This window comes from Mustela nivalis (assembly GCF_964662115.1).
Source record: "Mustela nivalis genome assembly, chromosome: 16".
Classification (NCBI taxonomy): Eukaryota; Metazoa; Chordata; class Mammalia; order Carnivora; family Mustelidae; genus Mustela; species Mustela nivalis.
Window position 1 is genome coordinate 57,660,836 of NC_139035.1, and position 8,511 is coordinate 57,669,346.

The following is an 8,511-nucleotide window of genomic DNA, read 5'->3' on the forward strand; positions in this document are numbered from 1 at the left end:
GAGAGATGAAGGGACTCGCCTGAGGTTGCAAAGTTGGTCAGTGACAAAACCCAGATCCAGCATTCTTCACTGCAGCCCACTATCTCCTGCCCACGAGTCCTTGGACAATTCTTGCAGGGTCCACGGCGATAGATCAATTTTGACAAGGCTGACTAACTTGCCAAGAATTCCTTGGATTGCCAATGTCATCATACAAGTTTATTAAGGGTCCGTATCTGTGCATGTGGGCTGGAGGAAGGAGAAGCTCGACACCTCCTTGAGCTTGAGGCCACCGTGCTCAATGCCAGCACTTAGAGAAAGCAAGATGTGGTGGATGGTGGTGGCGCTGGCTATTGTCTTTGTGTTCTACAAAAGGGCAAGCTCTCCTATGGCTCCTGAAGCTTATAACTACCCTTCCTATCTCTCAGCGGCTCGCAGAGTCATGGGTCAATAACACAGGTCTGGCTGATCACAGCTTCCTGTTCCTCCCAGACACAGGGATGGCTCAGTCGAGGGTAGGAAATCCAGCCGGGTGTCTTTGGGTCCTTCCCTGATATTTCTGAGTTTGCACTTGAAGGAATAACGGTCATGGCTCAGGGGGTGTGGCGCCAGGAGTATACGAAGTTGGATGGCCCTGGACATCCTTCTAATCAAACAGAGAAGACTTGCTGTGGAAGGAGATAAGAGAGTGAAACACAGACCCAGAGATAAAAGCCAGGGGGAGGAACAAATTCCAATTTCAGTCCTTCAGCCCTGGCTCCTACAGCCTCTCAGGTTCTTTGAGTTACCCTAGTCACTATTACCACCTACACAAGACTATCAATTCCCACTTTTTTGTAGTTTAAAGGTAGTTTGAGTTAGATTTTTGTCACAGTGAAGAATTTTGACCAGTACAGAGATAGTTCAAACTTGGTGTAGGGTAGTAAGACCATCCCTCTGATCCTAAATTAAAAATCAAGCCAGGAGTTCATCTTTCAATACCTAGACTTATGGGTGAGTGGTGATTAGTTTATTTAAAATTAAAAAATAATATTTCCTCACTGTTGTCTGTCCTGGTTAGTTCAACCAGAAACATGCTGTTAGTGAGGCAAGGTACAAGTGAACCACATGTTATGTGGTTCAATTAGTTCTGTTTTGTCTATAACAGAAGACTTACCCCTAAAAACATCCAGCTGTTTTGCAGCTCATGACCTTGACTGTGTTGTGAACTAGTGTGGCTCAGGGCACATTCACACTGTCTCTGGAAGGGGGCATGAGGTAATGGAAGGAGCACTGGACAGGGACTTGGGAGATAGTGTTCTATCCAACTCCAACTTCTCCTTATTGGGAGAGCCCCCAAATGAGTCATTTAACTTCTCTGGGCTTCATTTTATCAGGTCACAAAAGATATGATATTTGAGCAACATGGTCCTAAGATACCATCTGGCTTTAAAATGGCATTCTTCTCAAAGAACAACTGAAGTACATCTTTGATGCGTGACAGGTCTAACTATCCTTGTTCTAAAAGATATCATGTTCGACCCTACTGTTTTTCCATCAGTCCTTAGGGCAGACTAAGTAGGGAGTCATTAAGCATCTTTCAAACAGAAGTCTGCTTTTGGCACCAAAATGCAGCCCTGCACTCTTGGGCCAATGATTTGTTACCCTTAGGGCTGATCCTGAAGTATGCCAGGGAAAGCCAATCCCTTCTGTAGTATCAACGGTTGTGAGGCAGCAGCTCTTTCCTTCAGGGCCTGGGAGCAAGCGCTTTCCTCACATTCTCACCTCTGCCACCCCAGCTCCCTTTGACATCTCCGTCCCAAACTGTGAAGGCTGAGGGTTGCTAGGAGACCAGAGCTGAGGCAGCAGGCACTATCCAGGGGCTCAGCTCCCCGGGGAAGCCAGCCCTGCGAAAACAGCCGCAGAATAAGTAGGGGAGCAAATCCCTCCTGGACTCCTGATCTAGTTTTTAAAAACTGAGTCAAAGTACAAATGGGGGTGGGCTGGGGGAAGGGAAAGGTAGAGGTTTGGGGTAAGAGCTTTTTCAGATCTCCAGGTCATATAAGAGGCAGAGATGTGAGCTGAGCCACAGCACGAGCCAAGTTACATGACGCTGTCTGGGTGGCAAAGAAACCAAAGTCTTGTTGCTCAGAGGAAATCATGGCAGAAGGAGTCCTTTTGACTGGAGCTCCAGGAGAACTGAGGCTAAGAGTTCCCTGCTTTCCTCAGATCTGACATGGCAGTCTGAGGCCTCCAGGCTGTGGAGATCCGTGTGACAGACGCCATCCTTCCTGGACCCGAGCTTGTCTCTAGGAAGCCCTCAAACTGATCCAAAGGCAGAGGTATTTGAGTTGCTCCAGAGGGCGAAAGGCTGACCCACCAAACTCAGCATTAGTAGGCGGGGGGGGGGGGGCAATGGTCAGCTGGACCCGGATGGAACCCCCTAGGACGTAAGGTTAAGACCACGCTAAAGCAGAGCGTGGCCTCCTTACCTGGTCTTGTGCTTGCCACAGCACTGGGCACTTGGTAAGAGCTCAAGTTCTATGTTTTAGTTATGCCGAGCTCTACAGGTGGGCATTGACTATCCTCTTCCTCTTCCCCCAGATGTTGTCTGGAATTGTTTTGAGCTGTCTGTGGATTACAAATATCTTTAACGTATGCCTTGTCTAAATATAGAAACCATTTTCCCAATTAAACATTGTTCAGAAAACACAATTGTTGATGTTATTTCATAAAAACCTGCATGAGGGGCCCCTGGGTGGCTCAGTCAGGCATCCAACTCCTGGTTTCCACTCAGGTCATGATCTCAGGGTCCTGGGAATCAAGCCCTGCCTTGGGCTCTGCACTTACTACAGAGTCTGCTAGAAATTATCTCCCTCTCCCTCTGTTCTTCCCCATGCTTCCCCCCACACCCCGTCTAAAATAAAGAAATAAAAAATTTTAAAAATAAAAATAATTAAAACAAAATAAGGTAGGCCTTGTCTTTTAATGCCCCTTGAAAGGCCTCTTGTCCCACTCCTGTCTGTATGCGAGTTTTGGACTCAGAGTCAGTCTCCTTCAGACACTCAACAGTGATGATTCACTCTAGCATTTGCCTACATAATTTGCCCATACTTGAGAGACCCAAGTGCCTGACTCAGGAGAGCATTAACCACATGCCACCCCATCTGGCCAGGAAAAAGCCACCTTCCTCTCATTTCTGATCTTCCATTGTAGAATGTCTTATGGATGTTTAATGCGTTGTGCGGGCTGCCCCAGAAGTCACTGTATCTCGGTGGGGGCACTATGACTTCCGGTGAGTCCACTGCTGCTCTAGCCTCGACTGCAGACCTGGACATAGCTGAGTCCACTTGAGGTTATGACTTACTGCTCATGGTGGCCACAGCAGCAACAGCAGCAACAGCAGCCCAGTGACCATCAGCTCCGCATGAGAAGGACTCACATCCTGGAATGACGTAATGTTTCTGGACACGTGGCAGTTGGGTCACATGAAATCTGACATCATTCGGAGGTGGGAGCTTCTGGGAAATCTGCCACTAGCAACTCTGCTGTGCAGATTGGGGCATAGCTCTTTCAGGAGACAGAAAAGCAAACAAAGCAGAGCAAAATGCAAAGTAGGAGCCAGCTTCAAGAACTGAGTCGTCAAATCACAAGGGAAAAGAAAGGGAGCTGTAATCCTCACTCCAGAGACTCTAAATGCTTACCCCTGAGCATTCAGACACTTGTGCAATCAGAGGACCCTGGGAAGCTGATCTGCCTCAAGCATCTGCCTCTGAGGAAGATTATATCTAGAACTTCAAAGGCTGTGTAACTCTCCGGGAGAATGATGGTGCGTAACCTGCTTTGGAAGATGGCTTCAATGCCACTACCTTTAGAGCAGTGGCTCTTAGTCAAACTAGCTAGACGTCTAGGGGCAGCGCTTGGGCATGTTACTCCAGCAGATATTCTTCTGTATTCTAAGTGGGTAGAGAGACAGAATCTGGCAAGAGGAATGTTGGGGGGCGGTCCGCAAATAAACCTTATACGAGCTCCCTGGGTGGACTCAACATAATATTTGAAAAACACAAAGCTTTGCCTTGATTAATCATGATGATTTTTTTAAAGATTTTTTTTTTTTTATTCGACAGAGAGAGACAGCGAGAGAGGGAACGCAAGCAGGAGGAGTGGGAGAGGGAGAAGCAGGCTTCCCGCTGAGCAGGGAGCCCGATGCAGGGCTCGATCCCAGGACCCTGGGATCATGACCCGAGCGAAAGGCAGACACTGAATGACTGAGCCACCCAGGCCTTCCCATGATGATATTTTTAATTGAAAAATTTCAGAGAAAATCAGGGAATACTAAAAGAAATACTCATATATAGCTTTCACCCAAATTCACCAATTAATAACATTTTCCATATCCATGTTATTTTTCTGTCCTTTTCATACACACTCAGAGCACACAAAGAAAAATCAAGCACTCTCTTTCGTGTGTATCTAATTTTTTGAAGAATTCTGATAAATTATCCCAATTTTTCAAACCAAATGTCACTGCTTCCTAATGCTCTCCCCCATGTTGAAAATGTCTTTTTAAAATCAGGACATTTGGGGCACCTGAGTGCTCAAATGGTTAAATATCTGCTTTCGGCTCAGGTCATGATCCCAGGGTCCTGGGCTCAAGCCCCACGGCAAGCCCCGCGTCAGGCTCCGTGCTCAGCAGGGAGCTGCTTCTCTCTCTTCCTCTCCCTCTCCCCTGCTCACGTGTGCTCTCTCTCGCTCAGTCACTCTCTCTTAAATCAATAAATAAATATATTTCTTAAAAAATTAAAAATAAATAAAATCAAGACATTTGTTCTTGTGTTTGCTTCTCTCACACCTAAAGATAAACAATATACTTTCACTCTTCCAGGACAGTAAGAAAATAAGTGATTCCTACCATAAACACACTTTCTGCCTCTTCATTTTCACCTGGGAGGAACGGGAAACACTGAGCACCGAAAGTGACTTACTTGGTCCTGGCTAGACTGGACAGTGGCCAGGATTCAAAGACTTTCGTTTTTTCATCTTTTGGGACCAACCCCAGACAAGCAGAGGTTGCTCTGTGACATTGGCTTTTCTGTTCTGCCTTCTGTTCAGCAGAGGTTACATAAGGAATGTCACAGACAGAGTGCCTTACTGCTCAGCTCCGAAATCTCCTGTCTCTACTCTGCCACCTGACTCTCCCAATGCATGGAGCTTTCAATATAAAAAGATATGCTGTAAGAAGACCTTGCCACTGGACCCCAGTCTTCTCCCTTGTCCACACTGGGTCCTCAAACACAAACATGCCCCAAATATGTGTGTGTGTGTGTGTGTGTGTGTGTGTGTGTGACCACTAAAGTTAATAACGCAGTTAACAATGGTTTATTGAGCATCTTGCTATGAATCAGGTTTGGGTCCTAGAGACTCTGGACATGATCCCTGTCCTTGGAGAGGTTCTCTGCCTACCAGAGAACAAAGATAGTAAACAAATACTCTCATTTGTGATGCATGTTATATGGGGAGAAGCACAGATGTTTAGGGGATCCTACCATGGGGGAATTTGAACCTAGTCTGGGTCCAGGAAGCGATCCGTGGGAAAGAGATGTATAGGCTGAGATCTGGGGCGGGGGGCGGGGGGAGTAGGAGTTTAGCAAGATGCATAAAGCTGGAGATGGGAATCCGAGGGAGGGTCTGAGAAGGAACAATATTCCTGTCAGAGGAAGGAGCTTGTTCAGGTCCTGGGGGAAGAGTGGGTAAGGCTCAGTGAAGGAACAAGAACAATGAGGTCGGTGAAGCTGTGACCAATGCTCCCAGGGCACCTGGCTGTTTACTACTCACTCGAAGCATAGGAGGTAGCAGGTGTCTATACGCTGACGGTCACTTCCGACCTCCCCACTCTGAGAGGAAGCGTCTTCAACATGCCCCCTCACTGGCCACACATTTCCCCTGCAAAGTTGGCTTTAGCGCCTACAATTTGCCAGGACAGAGGGAGATGATGTCTTAAAAAGTAGCGCTTTCTGCCAAATTCCAGGTAAGGAACGGAGGCTCAGAGAGAGCAACTTCCAGGAGGTCACACAGCTTGTAGGAGGCAGTTGGAAACCAGACACCAGTTAGCTGGACCCCAGAGGCCACGCTCCTAGGCTGTTAGGTTACCCAGGGCTAGTTTCTCAATACCTGGGAAAGGCAGAAGCAGAATTTCGGGGAGTATGACGAGTATGTTGATAATCTCCCGGATCAAAGAAGTACAGATTCATGAGGCTCTGCAGCTGTTGGAAAAGGAGCCCCAGCTGCCCTATTCTATCCACAGCACACATTAGAGTCTGAGAAAGTTGCCTTTTATCTTAAACATTGTTTTTCATTATCTGCTGGAGCTTTCTGGATTCAATACATTGTTTCACTTAGTGAAGTGTTGCAATTATGATAGGAAATACTCACCTCCATGGGTATCGGTTCTGGAGAGTCTTCTCTGTTTTCCAAAGTTGGGAACCATTTTTCTACAGTTCATATTTGAAGTCTCTGGACAACCAGTTGAAATGGAAATCCAAATCTCCAAAAAGTGTCAGACTGCAGAAGAAGCAAGATCTGACTCTATTTCTTTGGAAAAGAAAGACTTTATTTTTTTTTAACCTTTTTTCTTTTTTTTCAATGTAAGCTCTATGCCCAACATGGGGCTCAAACTCCTGACCCTGAGACCTAGACTCTCACGCTCCACCCGCTGAAACAGTCAGGTGCCACCCACCTGTACTCTTAATAGAAAGATACAGACAGGTAAAGTAAAGTGAAGGAAAAAGATATATTATGGAAATGCTAATCATAAATAAAAAGTAAAAGCAATGGTTCATGAGAAAACAGAAACAAGAAAACAAAATGAGCAACCCAAGAGGTGCACTATTTGATGAATAGTCATCCCAGAAAAAGAGAACAGAGAAAATGGAGACAAGGAAATGATCAAAGAAGTAATATGAGAGGGGCGCCTGGGTGGCTCAATGGGTTAAAGCCTCTGCCTTCAGCTCAGATCATGATCTCAGGGTCCTGGGATCAAGCCCTGCATCCAGCTCTCTGCTCAACAGGGAGCCTGCTTCTCCCTCTTTCTCTGCCTGCTTCTCTGCCTACTTGTGATCTCTGTCTGCCAAATAAATAAATTAAAAGAAAAAAAAAAAAGCAAAGTTTAAAAAGAAAGAAAGAATATGAGAACTTTTTCTAGGCTTGAAGGACATCTCCAGACTAAAGGTTCACAAGTGCTCCACACAATAAATAAGGAACCAAGCCAACTCTTAGAACAACCATGAAACAGCATATGGAAAACTTTCAGAAAGAAAAAGTAGAAGAGACCTACAAGTTCTAGAGCAAGATTAGCCTCAGACTTCTCAATCACATCATTGAAAATTAGATGACAATGAAGCAAAACCTTCAAAAGCTATATATAAATACATATATAGAGGACACTAGGTAAAAGATAATTTCAGACATGTAAGGTCTCCAAAATTCACTTCTCCCTTTCAGAAAGCTACCAAAAGATGTGCATCTTAAAAAGGGACAGAGTAAACCAAGAACTAAGCATCCGAGAAACAAAGGATCTAACGCAGGAGCAAGAGGAATAAAATTCCCGGAGTGGAAAAAATGGAAGTGTCCTATGTTTCTGGCTGAGCATCAGATCCAGAGCATTTCCTGTGCTGTTTGGAGGCAGGCAGTGGAGCCCACCAGGAACGGCGCCTCCAAGGATGAAAAGGGATCTGGGAACCCCTGATGCATTTGCACAAGATACACATCTCATAAGAATGACTCCAGGCTTCCTCCATGTGGAACAAACACACGACATCATTCTGGCCACTGAGAAGAGCGTTGCAGCCTACTGGGTGGAAATGTTAGGAACACTGTTGTTTCCCAATGAAAAAAAATCATAACCTAGAGGCTGCACTCTCTCTGTTGATTCTTGATCCTTCCTTCCTCTTGGAATGAGGATGTCTTATCTGAGGACATCGAGAAGCCATCCTGAGACCACGAGAACAAAAACCATACTCTAAGCATTTGGCAGCATAAGGATCAAGGATTCTGGAACACGGAGGATAGAATGACCAGGAGACGAGTCTCCCAAAGTGTGGCTGGGGAATGGGCTCATTTTAAGTGGAATTTATGCAGATTCGCATGAAATACCATCAAATAATGCACCAAAATCCAATCGTTATTACTATCATCTTTCTGGGCTAAAGTGATTGGTTTGCTTACTGCACAAAATAGACCAAATGAATTATTGCTACCACCTTCATAGTAGGGGCGGAGCAAAGGTTCAATTTTCATAGGTCAAAATGAAAGCAGGTAGAATTGTTTGGATAATATGAAAAAAATATAGTAGGCAGCTAAGAAAAATAACGTTTTGAAAATCCCTGCTTCACCAAATAGTCATAGCACAAGGGAAGTTGTGATGGGGGTAGGTTACAAAAATAACATCCAAATGGCCCTGTGACAGTCATTGTCACGTCCTTGTACTCTAAGTCCTTGTACTGTAACTGTCCTTGTACAGTCCCTCCTGTTCCTGTATCTGTTTCTTTCTTTCTT

General features: G+C 45.4%; 1 long non-coding RNA gene across 1 annotated transcript; it reads left to right on the forward strand.

Moving 5' to 3' along the window:
* The first annotated feature begins 3,515 nt into the window (after positions 1–3,515).
* Positions 3,516–5,445, forward strand: LOC309849725. Its single transcript, XR_014303861.1, has 2 exons — positions 3,516–3,787; positions 4,844–5,445. It is a non-coding gene; the product is annotated as an uncharacterized lncRNA (long non-coding RNA).
* Positions 5,446–8,511: the final 3,066 nt, after the last annotated feature.